Genomic DNA, 24293 nt, shown 5'->3' with positions numbered 1-24293 from the left:
TGGTGTTCTCTAAGCTTCCTGGATCTGTCATTTGTTGCCTGTCATTAATTTTGGAAATTCTCTTCTGTTATTACTTCAAATATTTCTTCTGCTCTTTTCTCTCTTCTCCTTCTGGCATTCGCATTACACATATGTAACACCTGTTGTAATTGTCCCACAGTTCTTGGATATTCTGTTCTAGTTTCTCATTATTTTTTTCTCTTTGCTTTTCAGTTTGGGAAGTTTCTGTTGACACACCTTAAAGCTCACTGATTCTTTCTTTAGACATGCCTATCAAAAGCAATCTTCATTTCTGTTGTAGTGTTTGTAATTTCTAGCATTTCTTTTTGATTCTTTCTTAGAGATTTCCTCTCTCTGCTGACATTACCAATCTGTTCTTGCATGTTGTTGATTTCACCGTTATAGCCCTTAGCGTATTAATCATGTTGTTGTTGTTAACTACTGTTGAGTCATCCCTCGACTCATGGTGACCCCATGCATGATAGAACAAAATGCTGTCTAATCCTACATCATCCCCATGATGAGTTGTGCATCTGACTGTGGTGATCTCTAGAGTTTTCATTGGCAGATTTTCGGGAGCAGATGACCAAGTCTTTCTTTCTAGTCCATCTTAGCCTGGAAGTTCCACTACGACCTCCTCAGCATCATAGCAACACCCAAGCCTCCACTGACAGGTGGTAGCTGTGCATAAGATGCATTGTCTGGAAATTGAACCTGGTTCTCCCACATGGTAGCAAGAATTCTACCACTGAATCACCACTGACCCCATATATTAATCATAAAAAAAAAAAACCTAGTTGCCACTGAGTTGATTTAAACTCATGGCGACCACATGTGTATCAGAGTAAAACTGTGCCCCATAGGTTTTCATTGGCTGAGTTTTCAGAAGTAGACCACCAAGCTTTACTTTCAAGGTACCTCTGGGTAGACTTGTAAAAAAAAAATACCTCCACCCTTTTAGTTAATAGCTGAGCATGTTAACCACTTGCACCACCCAGGGACTCTATATGTTAATCATACAAAAAAAAAAAAAATGAAACCTGTTGCTGTTGAGTCGATTCTGACTCATAGTGACCCTATAGGACAGAGTAGAACTGCTCCATAGGGTTTCCAAGGAGCACCTGGTGGATTTGAACTGCTGACCTTTTGGTTAGCAGCCGAACACTTAACCACTACGCTACCATGGTTTCCGTGTTAATCATCATTATTTAGATTCGTATAATAATTCAAAATCTTTGACATATCTAAGTCCAGTTATGACACTTGCTCTGACTTTTTAGACTGCACTTTTTGCCTTTCAGCATGCCTTGTAATTTTTTGTTGAAAGTTGATTATGATTTACCTGGTAAATAGAACTGTACTGGCTGTGGATGTCTGTTCCTGGTAAGTTGTGATTCTCAATATCTGCCTGTCTATCTTTCCAGTTTTCAGGGCATCAATTTGCTGTGTGACCTCAATTCTCTAATGGACCTAAGAAGGGCTTTGATTTTCAGCTTTTTTTTTTTGTTGTGGGGATGGAAGTGACAACTTCTAAGTGCTTTACATGTTGGACCAGATACCAGAAGTCTCAAATTTTTAATCTATAAAAGAAAAGATGGTCTTCTTACAATTTTTTCCCAACTTAACTATTTCTCTATAACATATGATTTAAATAAAAATAGCTACCATTTATTGAGCACTTCATGAACACAGTACATTTATTATTCATCACCATAACTCTACAATGTAGCTGTAAGTGTTATTCCCATTTTATGGAGGAGAGAATTGAGGCTTAGAGGAATTAAGGAATTTTCCCTTATGTTTCCAACCCCAGACCTAATCAAATATAAAGCCTTAAACCACTGTTAGGAAGCCTCTTGAGGAAGGTGGAGAATTGAGATAAAATGGCAGAAGGGAGAAAGACATCCCAGGTAGGGCAAGCAGCAGGGACAGAACATAAATGATGAGATTGCCTGTAGTGTGCTCAGGAACAGTGAGAAGACTATGTTGTCTGGAGCGAATGGTTTGCAGTGATCTGGGTCAATACCTTTCAATCTCATCTTCTAATAGCCTCAAAGGAATCCTACATACCCTTCCCATACCCTACATCAGGTGAATTAGAAAGTTTCCTGTACAGGCAAAGAGTCTTTAAAGGGATTCTCCTCTGGAAGATGCAGCACGAGTTGTTTAGAGAAAGAGTATCAATTATTTATATACTTCCCCAATCTTTGGAACTGTAGAAAACAATCTCCCACAAAGGTTGGATTTATCTTGTAGTTACAGATGGAACTAAGGTTAGGTATTGCTCCATCTCTCCCATGGGACATTGGTTTTATGAGTAAACTTCCCGTCTTCCAGAGGAACCCTCCTAATCCCAATCTGATAAGGAATACCGCTTCATCAGATTATGATCAAGCTGTGACAAGGAGAAGAGCTACTGAGATTTTAAATTTGATTGTGGGAATGAGCGCAGAACATTTCTCTTTAAACTACAGAGGCCCCAGAGGGGTGGTGCAGAGCCTTCTCCCTTGTATGGACTGCCCCAGCACAGGTCTATGATTTATGGGGCATGACCTACTCTACCCTGTGATTAGAGGTGTTCATGTGCCTGTCTTAATTTCTATTAAGACAACGTTGTTGTTATTAGCTGCTGTTGAATTGTCCCTAGCTCATGAAGACCCCACACACAATGGAGTGAAACGCTGCCTGGTCCTCCACCATTCCCATGATCAATTGCAAATCAGATTGTTGTGATCCACAGGGTTTTCACTGACAGATTTTCAGAAGTAGATCAGCAGGCCTTTTTCCCTAGTTGGTCCTGGTCTGGAAGCTCCATTGAAACCTATTCAGCATCATAGCACCACTCAAGCCTCTGTTGACAGAGAGGTGGTAGCTGCGCATAAGGTGCCTTGACCATGACCATGAGTTGAACTCTGGTCTCCGGCGTGGAGGCAAGTATTTTACTATCTAACCACCACTTGCAGCCTATCAAAGCAATACATACACATAATTTGCAATTCAAATCGTATTAAAAGGCGAATAACAAAACTCTGATTCCTCTGCTTCCCCTATACTAGCTCTAAAGATGACTCCTTTTGACTACTTAGCTGCTTATTTGGAGATCTTATTCGTAAATTTTAGACGTTATACATGAGTTTAACTCCCTATTATGAAAGCTGAGGATTTTAGTCCTTTCCACTCCCTTCTATCCCCTACATTTCACAATTTTTGCTTAAATTGATATGCTGTGCTTTCAAAAATTTGAATAAGTCAATGTCGATCACTGGGAAGCCAAATAATTTACTCTGATTATGTTAGTTAAACCATTTGAAATGTCCGTTTGACCTCTGAGAATGGCAATTTCATATGGTTCAGTCTAGCCTTTAGCTTTTGTTTTATCTTGGAATTAATAACTAACTCATTTTTTTCATTTGCGTGAGTTTCTTTGATTAAGTCTTAACTGCCTCCTTAAGCAGCTTCATAAAATGCTTCTCAAAGACAGTTTCTACCGGTTGATCAGATCTCCTGTGCACTTCCCTCCTGGAGTCCTCCTTCTCCTCCAGGCCAGACAGTTGCTCTCTTAGCCTTCTGCAAAGCACTTTTGGAAATCCCTTGCGTATTCCTGGTTACATTCCTTGTTATCTAAATTCCATGTCTTCCCTTTTCTAGATATAGCCCCTCAGTATGGTGGTGTACATACTCAGATAGTTTCTTAAGGAGGCAAATTTTTAACACTTTACAAGCCTGAAAGTGTCTTCACACTTAATTGATAATTTTGTCGAGTATAGAATTCTAGGTTGAAACCATATTTTTTCTTCAGAATTTTGAATGCATTGCTCTGTTATCTTCCAAATTCTAATTTTGCTGTTGAAAAGTCTAATGCTCTTCTATGTACAGCCTGTTTTTTCTCTTTGAAAGCTTTTAAAGATCTTTCCTTTATTCCTTGGGGTCAGTTCTAATACGACTATTGGAAACTGGGAGAAAGTGATGGTCCTTATTATATGAAACACAGATACCAGAACTGCCAAGGTAGAATGTATATGAAGGCCCAGAGAACTGAGCATACTAGGACAAACTTATTTTATCATTGCTTGAATGTTTTGACTAGGGTGGCCAAAAAACCTACCAATTGACTGTTATCCTGGATAGGACCTGGAGGAGACTTGGTTTATTGAGGTAACAAGGAATGTAATTTTAGGGGAGTACCAGCACAGCTGAGAAGCTCAGTGGGGGCTGTCCTCTGCAGGCCAGGGATGTTGGTAGGAGCTGTGGTTACAGAACTGGGATCTCCAGCAGCAATCGGGATGATAGGATTCTTGAATACCAGAAGCCAGTGGCAACAGGCAGAAAGAGTAGGCAAGGGATTCTGAACCTCAAAGATCTATGGAGATAGCTAATAGAACATAGTGTTCCCAGGGGCAAGAGAGATGGGAAGCCTTATATATATAAATGTGTATAAATATGTGTGTTAGGCTGCCTTCTCTAGAGAAGCAAAACCAATGAAGAATGTGTGTGTGTGTGTATACATAAATATATGGAAACCCTGGTGGTGTAGTGGTTAAGAGCTACGGCTGCTAATCAAAATGTTGGCAGTTCGAATCCACAAGGCACTCCTTGGAAACTCTATGGGGCAGTTCTACTCTGTCCTGTAGGGTCACTATGTGTCAGAATCCACTCAGTAGCAACAGGTTTTATGTATGTATATGTATGTGTGTGTGTGTGAGTATATATATACAGAGAGAGAGAGATTTATATCAAGGAAATGGCTCACACGGTTGTAGAGTCTGCAAAGTCCCAAGTCTGTGGCTCAGGGGTAAGGTGTCAGGCTGGAGGCTTCTCCTGACTCAAGTTGCTGCAGGGGCTGGCAAATCCAAGATTATCAAGTCAGATGGCATGCTGCTGGCTCAAGTCCCAAGAATTGGGGGTCAGATGATGACGAGCCGAATGCAGAATCCAGAGCAGAGCAAAAGCCAGCAAGATTTTCCAGAAAGTCCATATATATTGGGTGCAGGCCACACCCCCAAAGAAGCTCCCTTTCAACTGAGTGGCTGCTCATAGCGGATCTCATCATTCAGGTGATTATATTGGATCTCATCATGGACATGATAACATCATTACATAATTGCCAAACTATACCATAACTGCCAAACCACTGAGAATCATGGCCCAGACAAGTTGACACACAACCTTAACCATCACTATATATATATGTGTGTGTATATATATATATATATGTAATGTTTTTGTTGTTGTTAGGTGCTGTCAAGTCAGTTCTGACTCATAGCGACCCTTTGTACAACAGGTACAACAGTACAAGAGAGATCAAGAAAGGACGAGCATGAGGTGAAGTCAGCTATCCGAAATGGAAAGTCACGATCCTTTGCCAGTTTCCAGACCTAAGGCGGTTCTCAGACCCAGAACTCATCGATGAAGGAAAAGCCAGGCCAGACCCCTGTGGGGAAAGATCTGTACCATCACAGCAAGTGTATAGAGAGGTAATTTCTGCAGTCCTTCCCCAAAGAAACTTAAAGCCATTTACTCAGGTCATTGTACACTGGAGGAAGATGAATAGATATACTGTCAAGGTTCACACCTAAAGTAATACAAAGCCTCCCTATTTGATTAGGGGCAGAGGTGGACCATTTAATAAATGAAGCCGTGGCCCAGGTCCATGCACACCTAGGGGCCATTTTCCCAGTTCCTGAATCTATAATTGGAATGGATATTTAACAGTTAGCAGAACCCTCATTTTGGTTTCCTGATATGGTGAGTATCAACAGTTAGAGTAGAGGAGGCCAAGTAGAAGATCCTGAATTTTATTTCCACGCTGGCTACAACATGAAATAAAAAAAAATATCACACTAGATTGGTGACATGTCATTAATCAAATTGATAAGCAAGAAGTGGCAAGAACAAGGACCTCTGACATACCCTTTCCCCAGACTCATATGAGTGGCCCTGCACCTGGCTAACCATGGGAGGCCTATTACCAAGAAGGAAGGGGGAAGTGGATACCAGGAGACAACTGTAGTCGTAACCACATCATATCTGTTCTTACTTATACGAGCAACCCCTGTTAATTTGGGAGTGATCACAGCACCTAGCTATTTAAATCAATTCCTCAAATAGTTATTGAGAAGCAACTACATGCCCAGCACTCTGCTAGGCACTGTAGCTGTCTGCAAGGTTATTTGAAATAGCACGTAGACAGCTCACATGCACAAATGCCTTGCCTCTGCCATTCTGAGTGTCTGGATGGCACATGTACTCAGCCTTTTTTCCTAGTGGAAAGAAATTTGTCACTGGAGAGATAGATGAGCAAAAGAATAGGGGTGTAGTTTTTTTTTTTTTTTTTTAAACCTTTAATTCCTTATTTCTTAACATCCCTAGCTTCTATATCCTTTATACTTTTGGACACTGAGCAGTGTCCAATCACAGTGTCCTGCTGCCTAATGTCCATTTAGTCATGACTTCACTGCCCCTACTTGTTAGCAAGTGTAAGAACAATTAACTCATTGGTTTGGATTGACTAATGAGTAAGTGATTAGTGAAAACTGTTTTGAATGACAATCTTCCAATTTTGCAAGAAGTATAAAAATGACCCAAAGAAGTGTTACAGTCACCAAAGTCCAGGTGTTACCAGGCCACCAGACCTGTGGCTGGCTTCCAGGGCACGGACGGTGGACTGTGGACAACGATGTGAAGGAGGGGAGTCACAGATGGCACACTGACGTCTTCCCAGCCGGGGCCTTAGATATGTAGATGTACCTATATCTATATCCATCTCCACCTCTATCTATCATCTATCTGTTTATCTGTCTGTCTGTTAGTCCATCCATCCGTCCATCTGTCCATCCATCCCTCCATCATCCATCCATCTGCACACACACACACCAGTTGCCGTTGAGTCAGTTCTCACTCATAGCAACCCCATGTATGTCAGAGTAGAACTGTGCTCCATAGGGTTTTCAATGGTTGATTTTTGGGGAAAGTGGATCACCAGCATTTGCTTCGAAAGTACCTCTGGCTGGACTTGGACTTCCAAATTTTCGGGTAGCAGACCAATGCGTTAACTGTTTACACTAACCCAGGGTCTCTCTCTCTTACTCCCTCCCTCTCTCTATATATAAATATATATAAAACAAGCATCCTTTTGGCTAAAAGAAAGAAATCTCCTCATGCTGAAGTGACAGGTATTTGGAATTATTATTTTGCTTTTGGAAATCCATAAAAGGAAAAAACAAATCCACATGATCTGGAAGGGAGACAATAGGTTAAATGCAAAGATCTGGGTCTAATTCTTTAGCAGCCAGGCAGGATTAGGAAAGGAGGCTTGCCTTGGTGAAGGGAGACAAAATAAATATACAGGCACGTGGTAAGTGCCCACTTGTTCTCCTAATGAGCATCTTCAGTGGGGGCAGAATAAAGCAGCAGGAAAAAAGCCTTTTTTGTCTTCTGGATGCAAGAGGCTGCTTTTTCTTCTTGATTCTCAACTTGTTGATGTGTTAAGAGGAAAATGGAAAAGTTTTATTTATCATATACTTTGAGGAGTTTGCTTATTTAGAAGTCCCTGGCCCAGGTGAGCATCCCTGACAGCAGCTGGGCAAGGGCTAACCTCACATCAGATTACACTAAGACTTCTTTGAGTAGCAAACTGAAAGTGTGGTCCACTGACCAGCAACACAGGATCACCTGGGATCTTGTTAGAAACACAAAATGTCAGTGTTGGAGGAAGATCTACCTCTACGCCTCCATTGGGGCTGGCTAAGTAAAGGCCTCAGGCCCAGACCATTCTCTGATAAGGAGGCTGGGAATTGGGTCTCTCTCTTCAGTCCCCTCTCCTTATCTGGAAGCCTTCCCCCTGTTCTGGGCACAGAGTACCTTTCTCTGTCTCCTGCACATGTGCAAGCACCATATGGCACCTGGCTGCCCCCCACTTCTATGTATGTTCCCAGCGGGGAGGGAATAGAGTTCCTCCAACCTCAGTAAAGCCTCTGTGCATATAGAATGTCAGCCCCACACAGGCCACATGGGGAGGCCCACTGGCCATGGGAGACTGGTTCTCCCTAACAAAACTGATCTAGCTCTGCCCGTTCTCCACGTGAGCAAGCGTTAGCCCATGCGCAAGTAGAGCATGACGGTGTCTTTTGTCGGTGACCTCAAACCTTGGTCCGACACTCAGGTCCTACCCCAGAACTATTGAATCAGGTCTTGCATTTTCAAGATTTCCAGGTGATTTGTATGTACATCACAATTTGAGAAGAACTGCTTCGACAGACCAACCTATTACCTGGTATTGCAGACACAGAAGTGTTTTCAATGGCTGACTTTTGGAAGCAGATCACCAGGCCTTTCTTCTGAGATACCTCTGGGTAAACTCAAATGTCTAACATTTCAGTGAGCAGCTGAATATGTTTCACTTTGTACCAACCAAGGGCTGCATAATACATATATACGCATACAAAGTTATTGACAGAATTTATTTAAAAAAAAAAAAAAAACGCCCTGGCACTTTGTATGTATCCAATCCACTATCATTTCTTCTAAAAAAAAAAAAAGAGAGTGGAAACAAAACAAATAAAATAATATCTGGTTTGTAAAGGCATGTGGAATTTTGGATTATATATAATTACTGTAGGAGGAAACTGTATCCTTTCATGAAATTACCTCTGAAGGATTTTTGAGGATGAATGGTTCTGGAAAACATAATTGAAATACACTGGCATTTGCGTCAAAATGTTGAAATCATTCCCCATGAGAATGGGAACCAGACAAAGATGCTCTTTATCACCACTCTTATTCAACATTGTACTGGAGGTCCTAGCCAGAGCAATTAGGCTAGATAAAGAAAGGGCATTCAAATTGGTAAGGAAGAAGTAAAAATATCTCTATTTGAAGATGACATGATCTTATACACAGAAAACCCTAAAGAATACTCAAGAATACTACTGAAACTAATAGGAGAGTTCAGCAGAGTACAAGATAAAACATACAAAAATCAGTTGGAATCCTCTACGTCAACAAAGAGAATGTCGAAGAGGAAATCACCAAATCAATACCCCCACAAGAAGTTAAAATACTTAGGAATAAATCTAACCAGAGATGTTAAAGACCTATACAAAGAAAACTACAAGACACTACTACAAGAAACCAAAAAAGACTTACGTAAGTGGAAAAACATACCTTGCTCTACAATTGGAAGATTCAACATTGTAAAAATGTCTATTCTACCAAAAACCATTTATAGATACAATGCAATTCTGATCCAAATTTCAATGATGTTTTTTAGTGAGGTAGAGAAACAAATCACCAACTTCATACTGAAGGGAGAGAGGTCCTGGAAAAGTAAAGCATTACTGAAAGAGAAGAACAAAGTGGGAGGCTTTACACTACCTGATTTTAGAACCTTTTATACCGCCACAGTAGTCAAAAGAGCCTGGTGCTGGTACAGCAACAGATACACAGACAATGGAACAGACTTGAGAATCCAGACATAAATCCATCCACATGAGCAGCTGATATTTGACAAAGGCCCAAAGTCAGTTAATTGGGGAAAAGACAGTCTTCTTAATAAATAGTGCTGGCATAACTGGGTAACCATCTGCAAAAAAATGAAAGAAGACCAATACACCATACCATGCACAAAAACTAACTCAAAATGGATCAAAGACCTAAATATAAAATCTAAAACGATAAAGATCATGGAAGAAAGAAATAGGGACAATGCTGGGAGCCCTAATACATGGCATAAACAGTATACAAAACATTACTAACAATGCAGAAGAGAAACTAGGTAACTGGGAACTCCTAAAAATCAAACACCTATGCTCATCCAAAGACTTCACCAAAAGAGTAAAAAGGTTACCTATAGACTGGGAAAACGTTTTTAGCTATGACATTTCTGATCAGCATCTGATCTCTAAAATCTATATGATGCTGTAAAAACTCAACAACAAAAAGACAAATAACCCAATTAAAAAATGGGCAAAGGATATGAACAGACACTTCACCAAAGACATTCGGGCATCTAACAGATACATGAGGAAATGCTCATGATCACTAGCCATTAGAGAAATGCAAATCAAAAGTACAATGAGATTCCATCTCACCCCAACAAGGCTGGCATTAATCCAAAAACACAAAATAATAAATGTTGGAGAGGTTGTGGAGAGACTAGAACACTTATACACTACCGGTGAGAATGTAAAGTGGTACAACCACTTTGGAAATCGTTTTGGCGCTTCCTTAAAAAGCTAGAAATAGAACCACTATACGATCCAGCAATCCCACTCCTTGGAATATATCCTAAAGAAATAAAAGCCTTTACACAAACAGATATATGCACACCCATGTTCACTGCAGCACTTTTTACAACAGCAAAAAGATGGAAACAACCAAGGTGCCCATCAATGGATGAATGGATAAATAAATTATGGTATATTCACACAATGGAATACTATGCATCAATAAAGAACAATGATGAATCTGTGAAATATCTCATAACATGGAGGAATCTGGAAGGCATCATGCTGAGTGAAATTAGTCAGTTGCAAAAGGACAAATATTGTATGAGCCCACTATTATAAGAACTCAAGAAATAGTTTAAACACAGAAGAAAATATTCTTTGTTGGTAATGAGGGTGGGAAGGGAAAGTAGACAAGAACTATTTTAGGTGAAGGGAAAGACAACACGCAATATAGGAGAGGTCAGCAAAACTGGACTAAACCCAAAGCAAAGAAGTTTCCTGAATACAACCAAACACTTTGAAGGCCAGAGTAGCAGGGACAGGGGTTTGGAGACCATGGTTTCTGGGGACATATAGGTCAATTGGCAGTATAAAAGCTATTAAGAAAATATTCTGCATCCCACTTTGGTGAGTGGCCTCTGGGGCCTTAAATGCTAGCAAGCAGCCATCTAAGATGCACCAGTTCGTCTCAACCCACCTGGAGCAAAGGAGAATGAAGAATACCAAAAACACAAGGTAATTATGAGTCCAGGAGACAGAAACAGCCACATAAATCAGAAACTACATCAGTCTGAGACCAGAAGAACTAGATGGTGCCCAGCTACAACGGATGACTGCCCTGACAGGGAACACAACAAAGAATCCCTGAGGGAGCAGGTGAGCAATGGGATGCAGACCTCAAATTCTCGTAAAAAGACCAGACTTAATGGTCTGACTGAGACTAGAAGGACCCCAGACGTCATGGTCCCCAGATCCTCTGTTAGCTCAAGACCGGCACCATTCCCAAAGCCAACTCTTCAGACATAGATTGGATTGGACTATAAGACAGAAAATGATACTGGTGAGGAGCTTCTTGGCTCAAGTAGACACATGAGACTATATGGGCAGCTTCTTTCTGGAGGGGAGATGAGAAGGCAGAGGGGAACAGAAGCTGACTGAATGGACATGGGGAATACAGGGTGGAGAGAAGGAGTGTGCTGTCAGATTAGGATGAGAGCAACTAGGAGTATATAGCAAGGTGTATATAAATTTTTGTATGAGAGCCTGACTTGATTTGTAAACTTTCGCTCAAAACACACACACAGAAAAGTGTTGAAACATTGGTGCAGAAAAATGATTCTTTAGGTTTCAATGTGTTTCTAGGGTTGAAATGTGGAATTTGGGTAGGGTGAAAATGATCATAGAAAGGAACTTCTTAGATGGGCTTCATTTAGCCTCTGAGTGAAGGTCTCCACTGGATGTCTCAAACCCCTCATGAGTTTGAACTTTTCTTTCTATCTCAGAACATATGACAGCCTGTTTTTGTGGTTAGAGTATACTTAGGGGTCAAATTCTTACCTGTCCTTATTTTCCTAGGCAGCTTCTTGTAAGCTTGGTATGTACCTTCTCCCAGTGCATCAATGCCAACCCCCAGGAGGCTCCAGAAAAGTCCGTGCTGAGACACTGGGAACACCATGGCTCAGCTGGGGGAGGTAGAGGGATCCTACAGGTGCTGATAGACGAATTTGCAAATCACAGCCTGCCTGGGGCCCTCCACAGGAGGTAAACAGGGGAGGCCCCCCCACCTCAGGACAAGCATCAGAAGTTCACTGCTCACACCTCTCTGTTTATCATGGGATGTGTGTTGTTTGGGAATGAAAAAAAACTGGGGAGAAGTTGTGAGTAATATTGCAATATGAAGAAGGACTAGAGCTATATAAACTGTTGTGAAAACTTCTGCTTGTTGGAGCTGGAACATTGCACCATTTAGGCTATGAGACTCATGAGTGCAATATGCATCTCAAAGCCAGTTGTTGCTGTTAGTTGCTGTTGAACTGACTCCACTTCATGGTGATGCCACGTACAATGGGGCAAAACATTGCCTAGTCCTGCATCACCTTCAGTAGCACAGTGGTTAAGTGTTTGGCTGCTAAATGAAAGGTCAGTGGTTTGAGCCCACCAGTCACTCTACAGGAGAAAGAGCCTTGGAAACCCTATGGGGCAGTTCTACTTGAGTTGGAATTGACTCAAAGGTCATGGGTTTGGTTTGGGTTTTGGCGCCATTTTCATGATTGATCATTGGTATGCTCTGTGTGTATGACTAAGGTAGATCAAAGAAGAATTGATGCCTTTGAATTGTGTTCATGAAGAATATTGAATATACCATGGACTGCCAGAACAAACAAGTCTGTCTTGGAAAAAACGCAGCCAGAAGACTCCTTAGAAGCCAGGATGGTGAGAATTCATCTCATGTACTTTGGACATGTTATCAGGAGGGACCAGTCCCCGGAGAAGGACATCATGCTTAGTAAAGTAGAGGGTCAGAGAAATAGAGGAAGACCCTCAATGAGATGGATTGACACAGTGGCTGCAACAATGAGGTCAAACACAGCAATGATTGTGAGAATGATGCAGAACTGGGTAGTGTTTCCTTCTGTTGTACACAGGGTCACCGTGAGTAAGGATCTCATACTAGGCAGCACACAACAATGACATGCTCACGTCCATTGTTGCAGCCATTTTGCATTGAGTGCCTTCCAACCTAGGGGGCTTATCTTCCAGGGCTATATCGAACAAATACTCTGTTGTGCTCTATTGGCTGATTTTTGGAAGTAGATCACCAGGCCTTTCTTCCTAGTCTGTCTTAGTCTGGAAGCTCTGGTGAAACCTGTCCACCATGAGTGACCCTGCCGGTATTTGAAATGCTGGTGGCATCATAGCAATACCAAAGAGTCCAGCATCATAGCAACATGCAAGCTACCACAGTATATGACAAACTGACAGATGAGTAGTGGTCAAAGACAGTAATGTCTGAGAATTCTACAGGCTGGACTGGACTCCATCCTTCTCAGAAGAGTAGGAGCCCAAGAAGCCGTAGGGTGGAGTTTTATCTAAGTGTTAGTAATAAAGAAAAATTTGGAATAAAAACTTGTAGATGTAAGAGGACCTTAGAAATTCAATCCCCAAATTTTACAAATGGGGAAACTGAGGCCCTTAGATTTTAAAGAAAATGTCCAAGGTGACACAGCAAGACACTTCAGAGCAGATCTTCAAAAATTTATACACAAATTGTTTTGTGACAGTGGTTGCAATCCCCACAATGTGTCAGCACTCTCCCCCTTTCTCTTTCTAGCCTGGGTTCTCCGTGTCCACTTGGCCAGTTTTCCTGTCCTCTCCTGCCTTCTCTTCTTTGCCTTGGGCAGATGTTGCCCATTTGGTCTTGTATACTTGATTGAACTAGGAAGCGTGTTCCTCACGTGTGTTGTTATTTGTTTTATAGGCCTACCTAATCTTTGGCTAAAAGGTGGACTTAGGGAGTTGCTTCAGTTCTGAGTTAGCAGAGTGTCCAGGGGCCATAGTCTCAGGGGTTCCTCCAGTCTCTATCAGAAGAGTAAGTCTGGTCTTTTTTGTGAATTTGAATTTTGTTCTACATATTTCTCCTACTCTTTCTGAAACCCTCTATTGTGATCCCTGTCAGAACAGTTGGTGGTGGTAGCCAGTCACCATCTAGTTCTTCTGGGCTAAGGCTGGTGGAGGCTGTAGTTCATGTGGTCCATTAGTCCTTTGGACTAAATTTTCCTTGTGTCTTTGGTTTTTTTCATTCTCCTTTGCTCCGAACGTGATGGACAAATAGATGTATTTCAGATGGCTGCTCCCAAGCTTTTAAGACCCTAGATGATACCAGAGTAGTATGTAGAACATTTTCTTTATGAAGTATGCTATGCTAATTGACCTAGATGTCCCCCGAGACCATGGTCCCCAGCCCTCAACCCCAGTTTCTTGGTCCCTCAAGGCATTTGGATGTGTCTAGGAAGATTCTATGGCTTTGCCTTTGTCAAGTTGTGTTGACTTCCCTACATTGTGTGTTGTCTTTCTCTTCACCAAAGTTGACACATGTCTACTATCTAGTTAGTGATTTCCCTTCCTCACTCCTCCTCTCCTTCGTAACCATCAAAGACTTTTTTTCTGTGCGGAAACCTTTGCGTTCTCATAGTAGTGGTCTCATACAATATTTGTCCTTTTGTGATTGACTTATCTCACTCAACATAATGCCCTCCAGGTTCATTCATGTTGTGAGATGTTTCACAGATTCATCATTGTTCTTCACGATTGAGAAGTATTCCATTGTGTGTATGTATCATAATTTATTTATCCATTCATCTATTGATGGGCACTTAGGTTGTTTCCATCTTTTTGCTATTGTGATAATGCTATATATGCTATAACGCATATGCCTATTTGTGTGACCACTCTTATTTCTCTAGGATATATTCCTAGGAGTGGGATTGCTGGATCGTATGGTATTTCTATTTCTGGCTTTTTAAGGATGTGCCGTATCTTTTTCCATAGTGGTTGTACCATTTTACATTCCCATCAGCACTGTGTAAGAGTTTCAGTCTTCCCGCAATCTCTCCAACATTTGTTATTTTCTGTTTTTTTTTTTTGATTAGTGCCAGAAATGCTGGGTAAGATGGTATCTCACTGTAGTTTTGATTTTCATTTCTCTAATGGCTAATGATTGCAAGCATTTTCTCATGTGTCTGTTAGCTACCTGAATGTCTTCTTTGGTGAAGAGTCTGTTAATACCTTAGCCAATTTTTAAATTGAATTATTTGTCTTTCTGTTATTGAGGCGTTAAAGTATTCTATAGATTTTAGAGATTAGACCCTTGTCGGACATGTTGTAGCCAAAAATTTTTTTCGTAGTCTGTAGGTTCTCTTTTTATTCTTTTGGCAAAGTCTTTTGAAGAGTATAAGTGTTTAATTTTTAGGAGCTCCCAGTTACCTAGTTTATCTTCTGGTGTTTGTGCTTTGTTAGTTATGGTTTGTATTCTATCTATGGCATGTATTAGGGCCCCTAGCATTGTGCCTATTTTTTCTTTCTTGGTCTTTATAGTTTTAGGTTTCTGATCCATTTTTAGTTAGTTTTTGTGTTCGGTGTCACTGACGTATGGGTCCTGTTTCATTTTTTTGCAGACGGACATCCAATTTTGCCAGCACCATTTGTTAAAAACACTGTTTTTTCCTCATTTAATGGATTTGTTCCTTTGTCAAAGATCAGCTGACCATAGGTGAGTAGATTTATGTCTGGATTCTAGATTTCTTTTCTACTGGTCTATGTGTCTGTCATTGTACGAGTACCAGGCTGTTTTGACTACCAAGGCTATATAGTAGGTTCTGAGATCAGGTAGTGTGAGATCTACTTTATTATTCTTCAATGCTGCTTTACTTACCAGGGTCTCTTTCCTTTCCATATTAAATTGGTGATTAGTTTTTCCATCTCATTAAAGAATGCTGTTGGTATTTAAATCGAGATTGCATTATATGTGTAGATCACTTTGGGTAGAATTGACATTTTCACACTGTTGAGTCTTCCTATCCATGAGGATGGTATGTTTTTCCATTTATGTAAGTGTCTTTTCGTTTCTTGCAATAGTGTTTTGTAGTTTTCTTTGTATAGGTCTTTTACATCCCTGGTTAGATTTACTCCTAAGTATTTTATCTTTTTAGGGGCTATTATAAATGGTATTGTTTCCCTGATTTCCTTTTCAAAATTCTCTTTGTTGGTGTGTAGGAATTCAACTGATTTTTGTATCTTTATCTTTTATCCTACCACTCTGATAAATCTTTCTATTAGTTCCAGTAGTTTTCTTGCGGAATCTTTGGAGTTCTCTATGTATGGGATCATATCATCTGCGAATAAGGACAGATTTACTTCTTCCTTTCCAATTTGGATGCCCTTTATTTCTTTTTCTTGCCTTATTGCTCTAGCTAGAACTTTTAACAGACCAATGTTAAATAGGTGTGGTGATAAAGTGCATCTTTATTTTGCTTTCATTTTCAGGGGAAATGCTTTCAGCCTCTGTTGAGAATGATATTGTTTGTTGGTTTTGTATAAGTATAGATGCCTTCTATTACACTGAGGAATTTCCCTTCTATCCAATTTTATTGAGAGTTTTTTTAATCAGGAATGGGTATTGGACTTTATCCAATGCCTTTTCTATATGCATTGAGATGATCATGTGATTATTTTCTTCTGTTGTATTTATGTGGTGGATTACGTTGATTGATTTTCTAATGTTGAACCATCCTTGCATACCTAGTATGACTCCCACTTGGCTGTGCTGTATTATTTTTTTGATATGATGCTGACTTCTATTAGCTAGGATTTTGTTGTAAATTTTTGCATCTATACTCATGAGAAATATTGTCTGCGGAAACCCTGGTGGTGTAGTGGTTAAGAGCTATGGCTGCTAACCAAAAGGTTGGCAGTTTGATTCCACCAGGCACTCCTTGGAAACTCTATGGGGCAGTTCTAATCTGTCCTATAGGGTCGCTATGAGTTGGAATTGACTTGACGGCACTGGGCTTGGTTTTTGGTTTTTATTGGTCTGTAATTTTTTTTTTTTTGTGGTCTCTTCGTCTGACTTTGGTATCAGGGTTATACTGGTTCCACAGAATGAATTCAGGAGTATTCTTTCCTTTTCTATGCTCTGAAATATTTTGAATAGTACTGGTGTAAGCTCTTCTCTGCATGTTTGGTAGAATTCTTCAGTGAACCTGTCTGGGCTAGGGTGTTTTTGTTGTTGTTGTTGGATTTTTTTTTTTTTTTAATTATCTCTTTGATCTCTTCTTTTTGTGGGTCTGCTAAGATTTTCTATCTCAGTTTGTGTTAGTTTAGGTAGGTAGTGTGTTTCTAGAAATTTGTCCATTTCCTCTAGGTTCTTAAATTTGTTGGAGTACAATTTTTCATAGTATTCTATTATGATCCTTTTTAATTTCAGTTTGGGTCTGTTTTAATGTCTCCCATTTCATTCCTTATTTGGTTATTTGTTTCCTCTCTGGTTTTTCTTTTGTCAGTTTGATCAATGGTTTGTTAATTTTGTCGATCTTGCCAAAGAACCAGCTTTTGGTCTTGTTGATTCTTTCTATTGTTTTTCTGTTCTCATTTCATTTATTTCTGCTCTAATCTTTATTATTTCTTTTCTTCTGTTGCCTGTGAGATTCTTTACTGCCCTCTTTGTATTTATTCAATTTTTAATTTTGGTCCATTCTTCTGTTTTGATGTGTGTGATTACTGCTATAAATTGACCTCTAAGCACTTCTTTTGCTGTGTCCCAAAGGTTTTTGTATGATATGTTTTCATTCTTATTTATTTCTAGGAATTTTTTGATTCCCACTTTGATTTCTTCTGTTACCCAGTTGTTTTTAAGCAAGGTGTTGTTCAGTTTCCATGTATTTGATTTTTTTTTTTTATCTTCCTGTCATTGATTTCTACTTGTAGGCTTTGTGATCAGAGAGAATGCTTTGTATTATTTCAATAATTTGGATTTTATTGAGGGTTTCTTTGAAGCCTAAAATATGATCTATTCTGGAGAATGTTCCATATGCATTGGAAATGAATGTATAGTTTTCTGCTGTTGGATGAAGTGCTCTATATATGTCTATGAGGTCAGATTAGTTAATTGTGGCCCTTGGATCTTCTGTATCTTTGTCGTTTCTTTCTAGATGTTCTGTCCCTTACCGAGAGTAGTGTGTTGAAGTCTCCTACTATTATTGTTGAATTGTCAATTTCTCTTTTTCAGTGCTGTTAGGGTTTGTTTGATGTATTTTGGAGCCTGTCATTAGGTGCATAGGTATTTATTAAGGTTATGCCTTCTTGGTGTACTGTCTCTTTAATCATTATATAATGTTCTTCCTTGTCTTTTATGGGTCTATTTTGCCTTAAAGTCTATTTTATCTAAGATTAGTATTGCCACTCCTGCTCTCTTTTTGGTTACTATTTGCTTGATATATCTTTCCCATTCTTTGATTTTTAATGTATTTATGTCTTTGTGTCTAAGGTGTGTCTCTTGTAGACAGCATATTCATGGGTTGTGTTTTTTAACCCATTCTGCCACTACCTTTCTCTTTACAGATGCATTTCAGCCATTTACATTCAGTATGATTAAAAAAAAAAAATCCATTTCCATCGAGTCAATTCCAACTTATTGCTACCCTATAGGACAGAGTGGAACTGCCCCATAGGGATTCCAAGGAGCAGCTGGTGGATTCAAATTGCTGACCTTTTAGTTAGCAGCCAAGCTCTTAACCACTGTGCTACCTGGGATCCAATTATTGGTAGGTATGAGTTTATTGCTGTCGTATTGTTGTGACTTTGTGTGTGTGTGTGTGGTGCTGACCTTTTCTTTGTTCCTGTTACTTTCCTGTGCTGAGTTCTTTTTGTTTGTGGATTTTCTTTTCTTTCATTATTATAGATTTTGTATTTACTGAGTCTTTAAGCTTTTTCTTCTTTTATTTTGATGATTAGATTTTTTAAGTTGTGGTTACATTGACATTTCCCTTATCTAAGTTCGAACCAGTGTTTTAATACTTCATATTGCTTTGACTTTCTCTCCATTTGAAAGTTCTATACCTACATTGTTTATTCCCCCTTTTATTGTTTTGACATTGTCATCATTTACAGATTGACATTTCCATTTTCCTATTTTAAGTCTTTTAGCTTTGTTTTATTATTGAGAGTTCCTTACCTAGGTTGGTATCTGTTTCATGCCATCCTTTGTCCTAGACTTTGGTTATTGTCTGATGCTGTTGGTTCTGTAACCGAAGAACTCCCTTTAATATTTCTTTTAACTTTGGTTTGGCTTTTATGAATTTCCTTAATTTCTGTTTATCTGGAAATGTCCTAATTTTGCCATCATATTTGAAAGAGAGAGAGAGAGTTTTGCAGGATACATCATTCTTGGTTGGCAGTTTTTTTTTTCTTGCAAGGTTTTATACATGTTATCCTATTGCTTTCCTGTGTGCATTGTTTCTGCCGAGTAATCAGAGTTTAGTTGTATAGTTTCCCCTTTGTATGTGACTTTTTGTGTTTCTTGAGCTGCTTTCAGGATTTTTTCTTTGTCTTTGGCAAGTGTGATTATGATGTGACTTTCTTTTGGGGTCTTTCCTATATGGGCTTCATTCAACTTCTTGGATGATCAGCTTTTTGTTGTTCATGATATTTGGGAAGTTTTCTGCCAGCAAATCTTCAAAAGTTTTCTCTGTGTCTTTCCTTTTCTCCCCCGTTCTGAAACTCTGATTGTGTGCAAATTTTTGCTTTTGATCATGTTCCACATAATTCTTGGTTTTCTTCATTCTTTGATTTTTCCTCAAAGTGGTGTCCATGGATTCTTCTTCAATCTCACTGATTTTGTCTTCCATTGTTTCAAATTTGTTCCTGAGACTTCCTATTGCATTGTCTATTTCTGAAACTGTTTATCTTTTGAATTTCTAGTTGCTGTTTTTGTATGATTTCTGATTATTAATTTTGATGTTTTGTTCTTGTATTATTTCCTAAATTGATCCACTGCATTGTCTGCGTTTTCCTTGATTTTAGCTATGTTTTCATTGGTTTTGTCTGTGTTTTCCATGATTATATCTATTTTTTCTTGGTTTTGCCTATGTTTTCATCAATCTCTTTCCTAATCTCTTGGAGAGCCTTGAATATTAGTCTTTTGAATTCTACATCAGGTAGTTCCACTGCCTTTTCTCCCACCAGAAGGTCATCTGATTCTTTTTTTTGGTCACTTGCTGGAGCCATCTCATCCTGCTTTTTTATATATTTTGATGCTATTTGCTGTCTCTGAGACATTTAGATATTAATTTCTTTAGATATTGATTGTATGTCTCATTTGTTTCATCCTGCTTTTTTTGTTTTGTTTTGATATGTGATGGCAGATGGGCCAGACAAGCTTTGCTACTTGGTCATCTGTGGGCATGACAGGTCTCACTACCTTGTCCAGGTAGGCAGGGCAGCAGCAGGTAGGATCAGCCTACTTGCTCATCTGTGAGCATGATGGCTTTCACCACCTTGTCCAAATGGACAGGGCAGCAGCAGTCAGGGTCAGCCTGCTTCACTCTACACAAGTTTGGTGAGGTATCTGAGGTTAGACCGGGTGGGTGCTGTCTGTCTCGTGATGTTGGTCCAGCAGTGTGGGAATGTTCACAGCCCCTCCCAGATAGGCTGGGTGTCAGATGGGGAGTGGTACAGGCTTGCTTCTCACTGTTCAGCAGCTAGTCAAGTGGTGCAATGGGAGGGGCAATGAGGGCCCCATGCAGGGACTGGCCTGAGCACCAGGGACACTCTAGCTCTGGTGGCATACCAGGGGTTGTCAGGAATTAGGGGTGGCATATGAGTCTAGGTGTTGGGGAGGAAGAAAAGAAAAGAGAAAGAAAGAAAAGGCAAAAAGTGTATCTGGAAAATGTGGCAAAGTGGACCTGGGGTTGGCGGGAAAGTGGTAGGTGGTGTACAGGATAGGTGCCCTGTATCCTGTTAGGAGCTCCATAAAGTCGCCTTCCCATACTCCATGTCTGGGGTTGTTGCTGGATGTGTTCCAAGACGGCAACACTGTGCCATGTTAGTTAGCAGGGACCTCCGCTCTGTATCTCTTCTCATCTCCATTAGTTTCTTTTTCCATTCGGTGTTTGATCTAGCTCTTTATCTGTTCATTTGATGCTTAGAATTCTAGGATTGGCATTTATATCTGTTTTACTTAGTTTTTTGGGTCTATGCTGCAGAGGGTTGGCATGGTGCATCTGTCTACAGCGCCATGTTGGTTCCATCCCTGAGAGTAGATCTTTTTACCCCAGGGCACCCAAGTCCCAGTCCAGTGGCTTCTCCATTCTCAGCTGACTGTCTCTCTGCTTTTTCTACTTTTGTTCTAGTAGAAAGGAGATAGGTGAGTTCTTGTTTAACAAAAGAAAAACAGCTGCCTTAAGCAACATAGTTATTTTCAAACACTAACTTTTACTAATCTATAAAGTTATATAACTTCCTCACTCTTAAAGATTTCTTTGACTTTGTTTATATTTCATGTTTCCTAGTTTGAAAAGTATGGTCTCAGATATCATGTGCTGGATTTTTTTTTTCTCCACATTGTTACTGATATATGTTTTTAAAACGGTAATCAACCTAAATACTCAACAAGTGGAGAATGTTTACATAAACTGGCAAATCCATTAAACATAACATTACGTAGCAGTTAAAATATTTATGAAGACTACAACATAAAAACATGAAAAATACCTCTGACTTTTATTTATTTTTATTTTGCTTCAGGTGAAAAGTTACAGCTCAAGTTAATTTCTCACACAAAAATTTATAGACATATTATTTTGTGACATTAGTTGCAATCTCCGCAATGCAACAACACACTACCCTTTTCACCCTGGGTTCTCTGTGTCCATTCAACCAGTTCCTGTCCCTTCCTGCCTTCTCATTCTGCCTTCTGATGACAGGAGCCACCCATTTGGTCTCGTGTATCTGATTAAACTAAGAAGCACACTCCTCATGTGTATTATTTTTTGTTTTATAGTCCTGTCTAATCTTTATTCAAAGAGTAGGCTTCGGGAATGGTTTTAGTTCGGGGTTAACAAAGTGTCTGGGTGTCATAGTTTCAGGGGTTCCTCCAGCCTCTGTCAGACCGTTAAGTCTGGTCTTTTTACGTGAATTTGAGTTCTGCTCCACACTTTTCTTCTGTTCCATCTAGGACTCTCTGTTGTGTTCCCTGTCAGAGCGGTCATTGGTGATAGCTGGGCACCAACTAATTCTGGTCTCAGGCTCACAGAGTCTCTGGGTTATATGGACCTTTAGTCTCTTGGGCTAATATTTTCCTTGTGTCTTTGGTGTTCTTCATTCTCCTTTGCTCCAAGTAGTTTGGGACCAATCGATGCATCTTAGATGGCCGGCCACAAGCTTTTAAGACCCCAGGTTCTACTCACCAAAGTGGGATGCAGAACATTTTCTTAATAAACTTTATTATGCCAATTGGCCTAGATGTCCCCTGAAACTATGGTCCCCAGACCCCAGCCCCAGCTACTTTATCCCTCAAAGTGTTTAGAAACATTCGGAAAACTTCTTAGCTTTTGCTTTGGTCCAGTTGTGCTGACTTCCCCATATTGTGTGTTGTCCTTCCCTTCATCAAAGATGATCCTTATCTACTATCTCGTTAGTGAATTCCCCTCCTTCTCCTTCCCCACCCTTGTAACCATTAAAGAGTGTTTTATTTTGTGTTTAAGCCTTTTCTTGAATTCTTATAACAGTGGTCTCACACAATATTTGTCGTTTTTGACCGAGTGATTTCACTCAGCATAATGCGCTCCAGATTCAACCATGTCGTGAGATGTTTCGAGGATTGATTATCAGCTTAAACCACCACTTGTTAAACCATTACTTGTTTGAATACTAAACACAATAGGAGGAAGAGCACATGTAGTCACCTAACACTAGAACTGAAACAAAACCAGAGTTAAATATCCAGCATGTGAAGAAACCAAACATCTCCACATTTTATGAAACACAGAGATTTCATGTCTCCACCAGCTCCAACATTTGCATTGCTCCACCACTCACAGACAGGCCACTACCCACCTTGTTCTGCACCGTTTGCTTCTCTGGTTGCTAATTTTAATTAAAGGATGCTTTTTGAATTCCTCTGGACACCTCTTGATTCTACAAATGTGTGGTTTCCCACTGAAATGTAAGATAAAAGAAACAGAGTCTGGGAGACTGTTTATACCATATCCATTTGGTCTATTCTCACCGATGGACTTTCCACAAAACCTTTTGCTTGTTTTCTTATTAGACTCTCTGTCCACTGGCCAGTATAGCTTCCATGATATTAGTAAGGATTAGTGCTCATTGTAATGGGTCTTTGTGAAACAAAACAAGGATTACTTTCATTTCCCCTCCATTCTTCCCCTTGGAGCTGTTCCTGTCCCCTTGGCTCTTGTGACCCTTCTGAAGCTGAGTGAGAAGCCTGTAAGGCTCAACTGGTGACCAAGAATGGAAACTCCAGTGTGGACCACGGCATTCCTGCCAGTTTCTGAAACTCTGTCTGAATCACAGCACACCCCTGCTTTGCTGGGGAGTGGGGGAGCGGTATGGCTGAGGCATGAATCCCTGGGTGGTGCAAATGGTTAAGCACTCAGCTACTAACTGAAAGGTTGGAGGTTTGAGCCCACCCATAGGCACCTTGGAAGAAAGGTCTGGCTATCTATTTCTGAAAAATCAACAATTGAAAACCATATGGAGCACAATTCTACTCTGACACACATGAATTGGAACTGACTCAATGGCAACTGGTTTGGTTTTTTGGTTGGGTGGGTAGCTGGCTTGAGCTGGAGCAGAGGGTCTCTCACCTGAGCCAAAGAGAGTCACACAAGCCAGAGGGAGCACTTAGTGTTCAGCATCTTTCAGGAAACCTCAGTCCAAAAATCGTAAAGGACTGTCCAGGAAGTTACAAAAATAAAGGGCTAAAGAGCAGTTATGCAGGTGAGGTGTGGAGTGAGGTGTCCAGGGAAATGGAAAATATATAGGAGATCAGAGATAATTGTTTAGAATGGCACCTGTAGCTCACTGTTATGGCACAGTGGTGTGTGTGGATTGGTTTGCTAGATTTAAAGTTTTGGGGGCGTGGGCTGGGCGGTACGTGCCCTGGTGGCACAGTGGTTGTCTTAGTCTGGGTTTTCTAGAGAAGCAAAACCAGTGTAGCATATAAATGTATGTAGAGAGAGATTATATCATGGAAATGGCTCACACAGTTGTAGAGCCCGGAAAGTTCTAAGTCTGTGGGTCAGGCTGGAGGTTTCTCCTGATTCATGTAGCTGCAGGTACTGATGAATCCAAGATCAGAAGGTCAGATAGCAGGCCTCTGGCTCACAGGCTGTGGAGGCTGATGAAGATCGGCACGTAAGACAGCAGGTAAGCTGCTAGCTCAAGTCCCAAGAACCGGAGGTCAGATGAATAGGAGCCAGCTGCAGGATCCAGAGCAAGCAAAAGCCCGAGCCTTACCAGAACGTCCACCTATATTGCATGCAGGCCACACCC

General features: G+C 40.3%; 1 long non-coding RNA gene across 7 annotated transcripts in view; it reads left to right on the top strand.

Moving 5' to 3' along the window:
• LOC111750847 (uncharacterized) overlaps positions 1–24293 on the top strand; it is a 154869-nt gene that overhangs the window by 119825 nt on the left and 10751 nt on the right. For 5 of the 7 annotated variants that reach the window (XR_010321965.1, XR_010321968.1, XR_010321967.1 and 2 more), the window contains 4 exons: positions 5282–5474; positions 12531–12659; positions 15401–15495; positions 18342–18544. This is a non-coding gene — a long non-coding RNA (uncharacterized LOC111750847). The remainder of the gene's footprint in view (positions 1–5281; positions 5475–12530; positions 12660–15400; positions 15496–18341; positions 18545–24293) is intronic. The other 2 variants (XR_010321964.1, XR_002785886.2) reach the window with 2 other exon arrangements.

This window comes from Loxodonta africana, chromosome 4 (assembly GCF_030014295.1).
Source record: "Loxodonta africana isolate mLoxAfr1 chromosome 4, mLoxAfr1.hap2, whole genome shotgun sequence".
Classification (NCBI taxonomy): domain Eukaryota; kingdom Metazoa; phylum Chordata; class Mammalia; order Proboscidea; family Elephantidae; genus Loxodonta; species Loxodonta africana.
This window is presented reverse-complemented; position numbering and strand designations above follow the sequence as displayed.